General features: G+C 41.0%; 1 protein-coding gene across 1 annotated transcript in view; it reads left to right on the forward strand.

The window, feature by feature from the left end:
- The window catches only part of LOC308076077 (uncharacterized protein), a 382,945-nt gene that overhangs the window by 55,789 nt on the left and 311,671 nt on the right, over positions 1–15,485 (forward strand). The window lies entirely within an intron of this gene.

Below are 15,485 nucleotides of genomic sequence, written 5' to 3' on the forward strand. Positions count from 1 at the left end.
TCTCCATACTTTATGAAATTGCTCTTTTTTGGGTGGTGAAACCGCCCCTATATGTGAGGTTTGGATATTTGCACCCCCCAATCCTGCGCTGTGATTGGCCACCAGTGTACCCCCCTAACCCTGCACCGTGATTGGCCAATCACAGTCTATTCAGGACTGTGATTGTCTAGTGAAACATGACACATGTGCATAGCCCTGTAAATAGGACTATGCACTTAAAAAAAACACATTTATGTTTTTTTTTAAGTGAATCACACATTGTGGGTGGAAAGGGTATTAAAAAAAACACATTATTCTCCATTCAGTATTGTGATTAGCTAGCAAGACACCGCCCAATTCACACGGTGTGATTTGTTTATTTACTTTGTGAGCTTGTAGATCTTCACTCCTGTAGATTTTCATTATTTTATTTTGTTTATGGAATTTCTTATAGCATTTTCTTAAATTACATTGATCTTGTAGATCGGCTATTTTCACTTTTTATAATGTTTTTTGGACATCAACAATATGTCATATCTGCTCCATGCAGAACAAACCGATCTCATTTTCAAATGTAAATAATGTTCAATGAACTGTAATCCACGGGCCAATCACCTGCTGGACGCTTTGATTGAATACTTTATCAACAGGTTGGGGGGGGGGGGAGGGGCTCATGACCCAAGAAAATGTGTCCCCGACCCACTATTGAGTCCCGACCCATAACTTGGGAAATAGTGGACCAGGGTCCATTTGGTTCCATTTGTTGCCTTAAATGTATGAGATTCTTTGAAAATTGTAAACTTTATTTCTGTAAATGTTTTATTTTTTAATTGTAGGAAACCAAAAGGAAAGAGGAATATTTACTGACTGTAGCTGGTCTCAAAAACAAAGCAAAACTGGCAGAAAAAAAGACTCCCTCCACAAACTCCTTAGACGGAGACCAAGAAAAGCTATTTTTGTTTCATTTGTTTCATGTTCATGAAGTGCTCCAAGTGCTCATAGTGAAAAGTGCAGCAGCACACATTTAGGTCATAGGACCATCGTCAGTGCTATATCATCAGATCTTATCATTTGCGGTTAAAGCTTCATCACGTCAGTCCACATCACATATGACCATAGTGTGTAGTGTAGAGTAGTGTAGTATGTGATGTGGACTTGTCTCGTATCATTTTGATTTGCGTCTCGTCTTATCATTTCACGTCCCTTAAGTCATTTGCAGGTAAGTCTACATCACGTCAGTCCACATCACATATGACCATAGGCGCTGTATGTGATGTGGATTTATGTGTTGTTATTTGCGGGTAAAGCTTCATTATTCACGCCGGTCAATAGGCGAGGCACTGACGATGGTCCTTTGACCCAAACGTGTGCTGCTACACTTTTCACTTTTAGCACTTGGAGCACTTTATGAGAATGAAAAAATAAAACACTAATATATTTGCTTAGTCTCGGTCTAAGGAGTTTTCCTTAAGGTTTTTGGGGAGTGAAAACATGGCTACCTATTTATGGTCTGTTCATGAATTTTCCATGGCCAGTCATTTGGGATCAATATAAGTAGGAAAAAAGTCTGTTATTTTAGTCAGGACTTTAACATGGCAGCTGTGTTAAGTGGTTAAACTAAATTGGTAAATGGATGAACTGTGACGGGATAGATGAGGGAGGTCAGCATGATTTTTTTTTTTGCAAATATTAATTTGAATATCTGTTTTATTATCCGTTTGTTGTATCTATTATCTGTGTTTAGTTTTAGTTTTCCTCCTTTTTTATTGTTGTACTGTTAATTATTGACATGTATTTTGTGGTATTGTTTTCCTGTTTTCTTCTTGGTCGTCATGACTTCATAAGACTGTCAATTACATAATAGCATTAGTCTTTGATGGATAATATCACTGGAAATTATGTAACATTTGCACAAAAAATTACTTGTTTCGCTAGCACTTTAAGTTGTAATGTACGTTTTGTTTTAACTTCCATTTACTCTATTTTAATGTGATGTTTTTTATTTAAATTGTATTTATTGTTTATTTATTGTATTCTCTTTTTTTTTTTTAAATAAAAGGCGCCATATCACTAAACATTACCGTATCTAATCTCAATAGGCTCATTATCTGTAACTGTACAGCTGTGCTGCTTCAGTAGTAATTGTAGTCAATTAAAAGTACAATATTTGCCTCTGAGATGGATGGTGGAGTAGAAGTAAAAGTACTGAAAATTGGAAATACTCCAGTAAAGTAAAAAATACCTCAGATGCTGGGTTCATTTGTTGACCTGGCATCCTATAGTTTCTATGTACAGATTATTATTTTATTATACTGTTTAGACTGATGCTAGGTTCTTGGTTTACCTGTGATCCTAGTTTACTGAGACACTACACTGTCTCTGCATTCTATGTATGTGTTTACCTTGTTAATTGTAAGTCACTCTGGACAAAGAGTATAGATGAATATCTACATTGTAAATTGTGAAGTGACTTTACTGTTGAAATGTAAATGAGTGAATGTTACCATGTGATTTGTAAATAACAACAAAACAAAAACGAAGGCTCTGGTGTGGTTCTCCTGGTTTACCGGGACGGGGTTCAATTCCCTGCAGTGCCCTGCTCATTGTTGTATTTACCCTTGTATATGGTTTGTTTATTCTTCATGTTCATATTGTGTATTTACCCGTACATGTTTTTCTTCATGTTTATAGTGTTGTATTTACCCTTATATGGTCTATGTTTTATTCTTTATGTTCATAGTGTTGTATTTACCCTTACATGGTTTATGTTGTATTCTTTAGGTTCATAGTGTTATATTACCCTTACATGGTTTACGTTTTATTCTTTATGTTCATAGTGTTTTATTTATCCTTACATGGTTTATTCTTTATGTTCATTGTGTAGGGTTGGGATCTTTCATTAAAATTGTTGATGACCAAATGGACCATTACAGGTCTAACTCTTTAGTGTACAAATGGAACCAAATGGACCCGTTATGGTGATCCTTGGTCCGGCACGAAGTGTCGAGCTTGGACATCTGCTATTTTTGAACATTTTCGAAGGCCTGCTCTTGTCCCCCGACGGCCAGCTCACCTCTTTCGCCGTTTCCATGCTATGATCCCCCACCACCCAGCCGGGTGGAGGGTTATACGCGAAAAAGTCCGGAATTCTGTGTGCGATCGCTGTGCTGATGTCCAAAAGTGCTTGTCTGTCATAACTCCTAAAAGAAAAGGCTTAAAAATACTAAAAAGAAGGAAAAACTTTGCGACGCTGAGGAGCGTGTACGGAAGCAGCCTTCCCCCTCCATTGGCGCTCCCATATAATGAATTCAATAGAATGTCATATCAGAAGACCGAGCCTTGCAGCGATTTTAAAGAATAGTTATACCCTTCCAGTCAGAGCTCCTATGTCTTGAAGGACCCTATGTCCGTCCCGAATAGAGCGAGCCTCCTCTGACCGAAAGGAGCCTTGCCTTTAGGGAAGTGTGTTGTTAGGATTCTATTCTAACATTATTCGAGTAGCCTATTGATTCCAAGTCCTTGGAATCTATAAGCGAATAATAGTTGCCACTCCCTACCGCCGTCTATAAGGTATATGTTGCATTCTGACTTTGACTCTTGCCTTGAAGACGACTGTGTCCACCGTTATATGACTCTTGTCTGGAAGGGTATAACTATTCTCTACGCTGCACAGCTCTGTCTTCTGATATGACATTCTATAAAAAGTGCAAATGTGAAGCTAGGCTTCTGGTCATTAAATTCATGCAATAATAATGCTGAAGTCGTAAAGACGGCTAATTTGGGGTGTGGTGATAAAGCTCAGCTCAGCTTAGCCATTTAGCACAGATATAATATTTGAGTTGATATAATAAATATATTTAATTAATGTATAAAAAGACATGTAGTACTAACTACAATTATTTGAGTAAACGATAATAAATCATGGTTATTGATTTACAGAAAAGTACAATTAACTAAAGTTTCAGTTCTGAATATATCTGACTTTTGAGTTTGGTAATCTATATATAGAAGTACAATTAACTCATTCAGTGCCATTGACGTCGCCGACATCCAAATTCTCATAAGCCCAGAGTGCCAATGACGTCGCCGACGTCATTGGCTCCTATGATCAAAGGACCACGTCGCCGACGTCATTTGTGTGTGTGTTTCCACTAGATGGCGCTCTTCCCCAGCCTGTGACTTAATTTGGGGCTTCTATCATAAAAGAAAACATGAAATCATGCCATCATAAGGTCAGGGTGACCTATAATCAAAAACATATTATTTAGAGTTAGAGTTCCCATGATCAGAACAGCTTCTGTGACAGAGTTATACATACACATTCTGTGATCACAGCCGCCATCAACACGTGATCAATACAACTCGTGGGAACACACACACACACACACACACACACACAGCGGCCTTCTCTGATCTACCACGTGAGCAAAACAACTCGCACACACACACAGCGTGGGACATCATGGCAGCTGGGGGCAGCTTCTTTGATCTAAGGAACCACGTGAGCAATCAAACGAACCCCGAGATCAGGCCATCACTGACTGATCATAACAACCTGTGAGGCTCCTATGATCAAAGGACCGCGACCCACCATGTGATCAAAACAGAAGTTGATAAAAGTTAGTGGGACACAATGCCCATTGTGGAGAAGCCGTAGGAGTGAGAGAGAGAGAGAGAGAGAGAGAGAGAGCGCAAGCAATCGATCGATCAATCAATCAACCAAGAGAGAGAAAATACCTGGCCCTAAAAAGTCAGACAATGGGACCCGCCAGGCGCAAACACGCCGTTGTGTCACGTCGGCGATCCAGTCCCTGGGCCCAGCAGGATGGATTCCACCGGACAGCATCGCCAGCGCCAGCAGACGCTGGATGAGATGTTCCGTCGTGTCGAGGTGCCCGTGGCCGAGACAGAATCCAAGCTCCCTGGTGCTGAGGAACAGCGTCACCGATCGATCCTGGGACAGACTCAGACGGTGTCCACTGCCCGCGTCTACGTTGCAGTGGCAGGGTGACGAGGCGTCGGGTTTTGGAAACCGAATCCGAGCTCTCTGGTGCGGAGGAAGAGGAACACGCTTCACCGATCGATTTGGGGCCAGCCCCACGTCGCAGTGGCAGAGTGACAAGTCGTCGTGAGATCATAGAAAGTCCATACAACTCTCAGAGGTCCCAATCTTATCCCACTGTGGAGTCAGATGGTGACGAATGGGTTCCCTTCATGAGAGAGGAGGACGACACCGGGAGCAGACCACGTTCTTTCCCAGATACCAGTGGTAAGAAGTACATTTTTATCGTGTTTGAGATGAAAGGAAATTAATGTTTTTAGTAAATGGGGTCCATTTGGTTACATAAGACTTAGGCTACTCTCAGAGTTGCATAATTCACATCTGTAAGGGTCCATTTGGTTCCATTAGTACACTCTTAGAGTTACAGATCTGTAAGGGTCCATTTGGTTCTATTGTATACACCTTACATACCTGTAAGGGTCCATTTGGTTCCATGTGTACACTCTCAGAGTTACAGACCTGTAAGGGTCCATTTGGTTCTATTGTATACAATTTACAGACCTGTAAGGGTCCATTTGGTTCCATTGCCCCGTTCCATTTTCAGTTCAGATGGCGTGGCCGTGTAAGTTTCCGGGTTTATAACCCCCAAAAACCTGTAACAGCAACAACGGAAACCTGTGATCAGTGCTGCCATGTCTGAATACTTCAGTTCCAGGAATTAGTCATGCCCAGAGTATATAATGGTTTCAAAAAACCATACATACTCTGGACATGACTAATTCCTGGAACAGGAAAAAAACTAAAATACTCGGAACTGAACTGAAATTAGTCATGCCCAGAGTATGTAATGGTTTAAAAAAACCATTACATACTCTGGACATGACTAATTCCTGGAACAGGAAAAAAACTAAAATACTCGGAACTGAACTGAAATTAGTCATGCCCAGAGTATGTAATGGTTTAAAAAAACCATTACATACTCTGGACATGACTAATTCCTGGAAAAGGAAAAAAACTATAATACTCGGGGAATTAGTTCCAGGAATTAGTCATGCCCAGAGTATGTAATGGTTTCAAAAAAACATTACATACTCTGGACATGACTAATTCCTGGAACAGGAAAAAAACTATAATACTCGGGGCATGACTAATTCCTGGAACTTTTTTCAGTTCCAGGAGTTAGTCATGCCCCCCGCGTTCTTCTCTGTGGCCGAACAGCAGCAGCTCATGCAAGCATATGAGGAAGTGAAACTTGTTATCAACAGAAAAGGAAACACGGCCGTTATTAATAAATCCAGGGAGAAAGCGTGGCAAAGTATTGCAAGCACACACAGAGTGTGTGTGTGTGTGTGTGTGTGTGTTTGCGACGGACGGACGGGACGGGACGGGGGGACGGCGGTGTACTGCGACGAGGGCCGCAACGGGACACACGGGACGGACGGGACGGGGGACGAGACACGCAATAACCCCACATTTGCAAGACCACTTTGGTAGAGGTTTGGCTTGTGTAGTTACCTTGCCATCATGATGTAACTCCAAAGGTGGACAAGAAATAAAAAACAATTTCTCCATTGACTAGAAATTGATAATTTAAAATATGCTCCTTATTGACTTACACAGAGGCTCCTTTAAACCCGTAACTAATAATTTATATATATATTTAAATATATATATATTATATATATATATATATATATATATATATATATATATGTATATGTATGTGTTAGACATTTTTTATAATATAAAAAAAAAATGGTAATATATTATCGAACATCTAACAACAATATGAACTATAGTGTTAACAGAGTGACAATGACATATCACATGAGTCATTGTGAAACAATTATGATTCATGGTCACACTCTATTTCAGTAATATAATTACATTGATTATATCTTATTGTATTGATTTCATTTTATTTTAATGCAGGGTCATTAAAATGAGTCCATATACAAACACATGTGTTGAATTAACTGTGGAAAAACTTGAAGAACAAGGCACTGGATTAAGTAAGCTTGGCTGTTAGCCTGCTCCTGACCAGGCTAACTTCTCAGCTAAATTGCCATGGTAACTAAGCTAGCTAGGGTGAACTGGCTAAACTAATCTTCAAGATAATTCAGCTTTTGTGGAACCGATTCAGCTCTAATCCTGGCTAAATTAAGCCAGGATAGGTGGTAAAGCCAGGCTTTAGCTCTAATTCACCTTTTGAGGAACAGGCCCCAGGAGTTCCATACCAGCGTCTTTTGCTTCTTGACTTATTTACAGGTTGAATATAGTGTTAAGTCTGTAGACAGACTATGTGCTTAAAAGACAGTCTATCACAAATACACTGCTTAAAAGACAGTCTATCACACATACACTGCTTAAAAGACAGTCTATCACAAACACACTGCTTAAAAGACATTCTATCACAAATACACTGCTTAAAAGACAGCCTATCACAAATACACTGCTTAAAAGACAGTCTATCACAAATACACTGCTTAAAAGGTTCAAAAGAAACGGCTGAAACGGTGTGTTTCTCAACATGCTCATTCATCTAAAATGAGTGATTCAGTTCTCCAGTAACCAGTGGTGGAATGTTACTCAAGTACATGTACTCAAGTACTGTACTTGAGTACAAGTTTGAGGTATTTTTTTTACTTTACTTGAGTATTACTTCTACTCCACTACATCTCAGAGGCAAATATTGTACTTTTACTCCACTACAATTATTTGAAAACTTTAGTTACTTTGTAGATTTTGATTATTATTACAAAACATACATTAACCTCTTAAGCCCTATATACATTTTGGCCATTTGAAAATAGCAGATGCAACGCATCGAGAACTTGTAGATCTGATATTTTCAAAAGATTTATTTTGAAAACTAGTGAAATGGGACATTCTGCATAATGAGTACTTTTACTTTTGGTACTTTAAGTTTATGCCAATACTTTTGTACTTTTACTCAAGTGAATTTTGGACTTTTACTTGTAATGGAGTATTTCTTCATTGCAGTATTGATACTTTTACTTAAGTAGAAAATGTGAGTACTATTTCCACCACTGAAAGTAATGATGTCAATATCAGTATTAGTATCACTGAGCATTAACTTGTCTTGTGATGTTTACCTTACCTCTGCTATCAAAAGTGTTTCTATTACCATGCAATCTAACAAATGATTCAGGATGCTCATGATTTGTACCTTTACATATGCCATCAAAATATAAACGGCAACTGCACGTTTCTCAACATGTTCATTAATCTAAGGAGTGAATCGGGAGTAACGAGGTCAACACATCAGTAGCAACCACTGAGCATTGTAACGTTTCTTCAGAGTTTTACCTTTTACCTCTGCTATCAAAAATGTGTTAACATGCAAATTAATCTAATACAGATTGAGTCAGGATGCCAAAGTAACATCAACACAACAACGTAATATTGTATCAGTTGACTTTTCATTTGTACCTTTACAATGTCATAATCAACCTATTATTGTGAATACTCTCATTGCAGCCTACAGTACAGTATATGAATATGTGAATATATATGTGAATACTGTCATTGCAGCCTACAGTACAGTATATGAATATGTGAATATATATGTGAATACTGTCATTGCAGCCTACAGTACAGTAAAGCCCCTCTAACATATCTTCTTCTCAAGCCACTCCGGACACGACGCTTGGTCTTTTGTGGTGTTCTGTAATTTGCGGGTGATAACATATAAAATATTAGATTGCGAATGATTTTTGTATAAAGCCATATTGTATTAGGTTTTAACATTAACAGCCATGTTACGTGCATAAAAGGCCACCACGTGATTTGCCAGACTGCACCCAGCCCCCAGTATGCAGCCATGAACTTGACCCAGAACACAGTAGTTGAAATGTTGATACGTCTCGCTGGCCATGCACCTGGAGTTTTGACTAACATCAGTGATAACCGTGGAAGGCTGTGGATTCCGGAAAACTACAATCTACGTTGCCTGGGTCCCCGGCGGTGGGCTCCCGAAGAACACCAGACCGAGGTCATCATGGCTCCTTGAAGTGATGACAATTCAGCTACCTTGAGTATCAGACTGTAAACAAACCACTTAAAGGAGTAGTTCACCCAAAAAATTACTTATTCTCTATCAATTACACACCCCATGAAACCTTGAATTCATGGATTTATTTTTGTTTTTGTGGCATTCCTAAGACAATAATTTGATGACCGTGTGTATTTCCGGTAGGAGACACAAATAATCTACTTTGTGTCTCCTACCGGATACATTAGCCGGCAGGAGACGGGAATCAAATTATTAGCTTAGGAATGCCACAAAAACAAAAAAAGAATCCATGGATTCAAGGCTTCATAGGGTGTGCAATTGATAGAAAATAAGTCATTTTTTGGGTCTCCTCCTTTAAAATCATGAACATTCTGCGCTATCGAAGGCAGATGAGACTTTTTATTACAGACGACCGGTCGCTTAGATCTAACTGTTTGTTGCTGCCTCAATCTTTTCTGTTTTGTGCTAAGTAATTGAAATACAAATAACCTATTTTTAAAACATTGCTGTGTGTCCTTTTTTTAATATCTTTTTAAAGTATATGATTATTGGTAAAGATCCTGGTTTTCACACGATAGGTTGGTTAATTATTGAATATAATTTTCTTAACTTATCAGTGGGCATCTTCCAAACTGAAGATAGTGGTGTTGTGCTCTGGTACGCAGACATCACTGCCAATGGGCAGGGGAAGGTTGGTTTCGCTAGCCTGGTAAACCCTCCCTCCAGAAATCTCATTTGTATTTTATTTCAGGAGTGAGTCTGGCCTGCAGACCTATATGGGCAATTTGGCTGTGGGCTTGAGCTGGGCGGGAGTAATGTAGCTTTGATGTCCAAGTTGCCCTCTGATGTCCAATTAAGCCACTTTAGGCTGCAGTGATTATCACCAGGAGTAATTGGTTTGTCTCTGATGTTAATGAGCAGCTTGTATGAAAGGTGTATTGATTAATGACGTGTGAACCACTCGGGTTCCACCTGATTGGCCTACCCCTGCTGTCAATCACAAAACAATGAGCGAGGACGCTGATTGGCTCGGTTATTTGGTAATGCACTAGAAACGCCCATACAAGCCTTCATGCCAGACTCACTCCTGGAATCAAATGGAAATGAGATTTCCGGAGGGAGGGTTTACCAGGCTATGGTTTCGCCACATAGGATCGATCACAGGTAAATCAAGAACCTAGCATCTGTCTAAATATATATCAAACATAATGTGTATATTGATACTATAGAATACCAGGTAAACAATGAACCTAGAATCAGTCTAAACAACATTCTATCTACATAAGATTCTGAACATTGAAACTATAGGATACTAGCAGTGCTTAATTTGTAAATGATTATGGTGCCAGAGCTCATGAACCTGTTAGTCTTGCCCCTCTCTCTCTCTCTCTCTCTCTCTCTCTCTCTCTCTCTCTCTCTCTCTCTCTCTCTCTCTCTCTCTCTCTCTCTCTCTCTCTCTCTCTCTCTCTCTCTCTCTCTCTCTCTCTCTCTCTCTCTCTCTCTCTCTCTCTGCCTCCCCCTCTCTCTCTCTGTGTGTCGCAGGGCGTTGGTGACAAATATACTTGCCTTTTCTTTTCCTAATTTCTCTATATGATATAAAAGTATAAATAAAACTCTATTGCTTTAAAAGTATAAATATGAGTTAGTTATTAAGTGCATAATGGTTGCTTCATCTTATGTGAAATACATGAGAATGAGGAAGTACATATTGTTGAAACACATCCTGTTGACAAATACATTTATTCTCAGTCACCTCTTCTGCCTCTGCTTGGAACAGGCTTTCTCAACTCCCCCCAAATTAATGTATTTGGTTGCGGACCCCCATCTGAACATATTTTTGTGCCAGGGACCACCATACAAGATTTGTGTTGTTACTTTACAAAAAGTTCAAAATGTTTCCAAATTATTTATACAATCAAATTAATTAAACAAGAGTACCACAGTATCAGACTGTGGTTGTACAGGTCAGCTCCCAGTACAACAGTATCAGACTGTGGTTGTACTGGTCAGCTCCCAGTACAACAGTATCAGACTGTGGTTGTACTGGTCAGCTCCCAGTACAACAGTATCAGACTGTGGTTGTACCGGTCAGCTCCCAGTACAACAGTATCAGACTGTGGTTGTACTGGTCAGCTCCCAGTACAACAGTATCAGACTGTGGTTGTACTGGTCAGCTCCCAGTACAACAGTATCAGACTGTGGTTGTACTGGTCAGCTCCCAGTACAACAGTATCAGACTGTGGTTGTACTGGTCAGCTCCCACTATAACAGTATCAGACTGTGGTTGTACTGGTCAGCTCCCAGTACAACAGTATCAGACTGTGGTTGTACTGGTCAGCTCCCAGTACAACAGTATCAGACTGGTTGTACTGGTCAGCTCCCACTACAACAGTATCAGACTGTGGTTGTACTGGTCAGCTCCCAGTACAACAGTATCAGACTGGTTGTACCGTTCAGCTCCCACTACAACAGTATCAGACTGTGGTCTCTTTGGGACCAGACATTCCCTCAGTAAAATGAAGGTAAATGACTTCAAGGTCAAAGTCGATGACACAATCATCACTAGCAAAGAAGAGATTACAGTACCTATTTGGGATGTATTCTTGACAAATACCTGACAGGTGAAAGCATGGAAACAAAGGTGGTCAAAAGAGTAAACCAGATAACCAGATTTATGGGCAGAGTTTCCTCTTTTGTCAACCCTCAGGCCCTCAGGACCCTCTCAGGGGCCCTGATTCAGCCCCTTTTTGACTATGCTTGCTCCTCTTGGTACTCCAACACCTCAGTGTCACTGAAGACTAAGCTTCAAACCTCCCAAAACAAACTGATTCGACTACTTCTCGGACTGGGGCCCATGACCCACCTCTCTCCCACTCACTTTGCCAGCCTAGGCTGGCTCAGGGTGGAAGACAGGGTTAAACAACAAAAAATGGGACTGGTCTTCAAAATTGTAAATGCAGATTTGCCCGAAATACCCCCTATACCCGCATATCTGTATAAATACCTCGAAAAAGTTAGTGACACCCACAGTCACGAAACTAGAGGGAGCGTAAACAACAATCTGGTACCACCCACCCATAAAACAAACATGGGCAAATTCTCCTTCTACAGCACAGCCACCAAGGTATGGAATAGTCTAAACTCCATCCCTCAAAAAATGCAGTTCGCTGGGCTCATTCAAAACAGCCCTAAAAACTCATCTTTCTGGAGGCCAAAAGAGGAGCTAGTACCAGTGTCCCTGTAGACAGACGACCCCCCCCCTCCCCTTTTTTTGTATACATTTTTTATTTTCCATGCTTTTTTTGTACATAGTGGTATTTTTTCTCTGTATTTTTATGTTGATTTTTGAACTGTTTGGTTGCTACTATATATGTTTATGAAATTAATTCAAGGACCCCAACGGAAACAAGTCCGCAAGGACTTGTTTGGTCGGACCTTTTAGACAAAAGTATTATAAATGTAACTGTGTTGTTTTACATTCTTTTGCCTAATAAAAATGTCAGATGTGTGTGTGTGTGTGTGTGTGTGTGTGTGTGTGTGTGTGTGTGTGTGTGTGTGTGTGTGTGTGTGTGTGTGTGTGTGTGTGTGTGTGTGTGTGTGTAAAAGTAAGTATAGGTACATTTTATTTATATAGCACTTCTCACAGAGAAAACTCAATCAATCAATGTACTGGTCAGCTCCCAGTACAACAGTATCAGACTGGTTGTACCGGTCAGCTCCCAGTACAACAGTATCAGACTGTGGTTGTACTGGTCAGCTCCCACTACAACAGTATCAGACTGGTTGTACTGGTCAGTTCCCAGCACAACATAGACTGTGGTTTTACTTGTGGTGTGTGTGTGTGTGTGTGTGTGTGTGTGTGTGTGTGTGTGTGTGTGTGTGTGTGTGTGTGTGTGTGTGTGCCCCTCTCTCTTTCTCTCTCCTCCTCCTCTCTCTCTCTCTTTCTCTCTCTCTCTCTCTCTCTCTCTGTGTCTCTCTCTCTCTCTGTGTGTGTGTGCGTAAGTGAGTACATTTTATTTATATAGCACTTCTCACAGAGAAAACTCACAAAGTGCTTTACATACCATAGAAATACAACAAATTTAACAAAAAACAGCAGCAAAACAGTACAATATAACTCAGAACAAAAAACAGAAGACATATTACAAGGAAGAAATCAAAATAAAATGAAAAAGATATTCCGCAAAAGCATGACCAAACAGAAGTGTTTTCAAGCGGTTTTTAAAAATGCCCACAGACGCTGCAGTTCTCAGGGCCTGCGGTAGGGCATTCCAGAGTCTGGGAGCTACAGCCTGGTTATGTAGTTGGTTCGAGGGATGACCAACAGACCCTGGTCGGCTGACCTTAGGGTCCTGCTCGGCACATACCGTTCTAGCAGGGCGGTTAAATATGCTGGAGCTTGACCATGCAGAGCTCTATACGTAAGCACCGGGACGTTGAATTTAACCCTGAAAGCAACAGGAAGCCAATGCAGGGAGGCCAGGATTGGAGTGATGTGACACCTTCGCCTGGACCTGGTTAACAGTCTGGCAGCAGCGTTTTGGATTAATTGGAGGTGGTCTATGGATGCTTTACTGAGGCAGGTGAAAAGTGAGTTGCAATATAGTCCAGATGAGAGGAAACAAAGGCATGAATAATCATTTCTAACTCATTGTGTGAGACAATAGACCTTAGCTTAACAATGTTCCTGAGGTGGAAAAAGCAAGTGCGGGTCACAGACTTTATGTGTGTGTCAAGGTGCATGTCCTGACGTTCCTAATGTTAGGGCGCACGTTAGTTTTGAGAGACCCAATGCAATCAGCCACCCGAGGAGCGATGCTGTCGGACGCATCAACGAGCACCTCGGTTTTGGCTTCATTGAGCTGAAGGAAATGATTAGCCAACCAGTCCTTAATGGCAGACAGACACTTCTGCAATAAATTAAAATTAAAATTTAAATCATCAGGACCGTCCGGGTTAAAAGGAAAATAAAGCTGGATGTCGTCAGCATAAAAGTAATATGAAATGTTTTTAAAACTGTCAATAATATGACCAAGTGGAAGCATATAAAGTGCAAAAAAGGATCGGGCCAAGAACCGAACCCTGGGGCACCCCACTGGAGAGAGGGACAGATTCTGACATGTGAGGGCCTACAGCTACTGAAAAGCATCTATCTGAGAGGTAAGAGGTAAACCAGTCCAGAGCTGTCCCTGTGACACCCACCCAGTCCCTAAGCCTATCAATCATGACACTGTGATCTACAGTGTCGAAAGCGGCACTAAGATCAAGCAGAACAGGGATGGAGCACTTACTAGAGTCAGCTGCCATCATCAAATCGTTTGACACGTTTAATAGAGCTGTCTCTGTAGAATGCTGTTGGCGAAAACCAGATTGGAATTTGTCGAAAATAAAGTGTTAATTTAAAACGGTTATAAGCTGGCGTGCAACAATTTCTTATAAAGAACTGTGGTTGTACTGGTCAGCTCCCAGTACAACAGTATCAGACTGTGGTTGTACTGGTCAGCTCCCAGTACAACAGTATCAGACTGTGGTTGTACTGGTCAGCTCCCAGTACAACAGTATCACACTGTGGTTGTACTGGTCAGCTCCCAGTACAACAGTATCAGACTGTGGTTGTACTGGTCAGCTCCCAGTACAACAGTATCAGACTGTGGTTGTACTGGTCAGCTCCAGGTACAACAGTATCAGACTGTGGTTGTACTGGTCAGCTCCCACTACAACAGTATCAGACTGTGGTTGTACTGGTCAGCTCCAGGTACAACAGTATCAGACTGTGGTTGTACTGGTCAGCTCCCACTACAACAGTATCAGACTGTGGTTGTACTGGTCAGCTCCCAGCACAACATAGACTATGGTTTTACTTGTAGTGTGTGTGTGTGTGTGTGTGTGTGTGTGTGTGTGTGTGTGTGTGTGTGTGTGTGTGTGTGTGTGTGTGTGTGTGTGTGTGTGTGTGTACAACATTTGTATGTTTTACACACATCAGTGCAGTTATAGGTAAAACATGTATCAGCTTGTTATAGCGCCACCATGAGGCTGATTTGAAAACGTACAAGTGCCATGTCTTCCTAGACCTAGTGCGAAAGTGTGGCATTTCGTTCAAAAAGGAGTACTCCTGCAAATTTTGGAAGCCAATCTTAGCCAATCAGGATGGAATATGAAAAATCTGAAAGACCCGTTTCGTTTTATGACTATAGAGATACTGTGTACCGATTTGCGTGACGTTAGGACAAAATCAGTTGGAAAAATCGGCCTCCTGGTGGCGCTATAACAGGCCCATGTGAAAGATTTGGGGCAGAGGTTCTGCTCTGGCGCCTAGGGAGTGTGTGTGCACAGTTTCGCTAAGAGCAAGCCAACGGTGCTGGAGATTAGCCGTTCACAGACGGAAGGACGGACGGACGGACAGACAGACAGGGTGCAAAACAGCCATACCTTCGGCCTGGCGGAGACAATTATGTACCTGTATATGGG

Source organism: Gymnoscopelus braueri, assembly GCF_963280865.1.
Source record: "Gymnoscopelus braueri genome assembly, chromosome: 2".
Classification (NCBI taxonomy): domain Eukaryota; kingdom Metazoa; phylum Chordata; class Actinopteri; order Myctophiformes; family Myctophidae; genus Gymnoscopelus; species Gymnoscopelus braueri.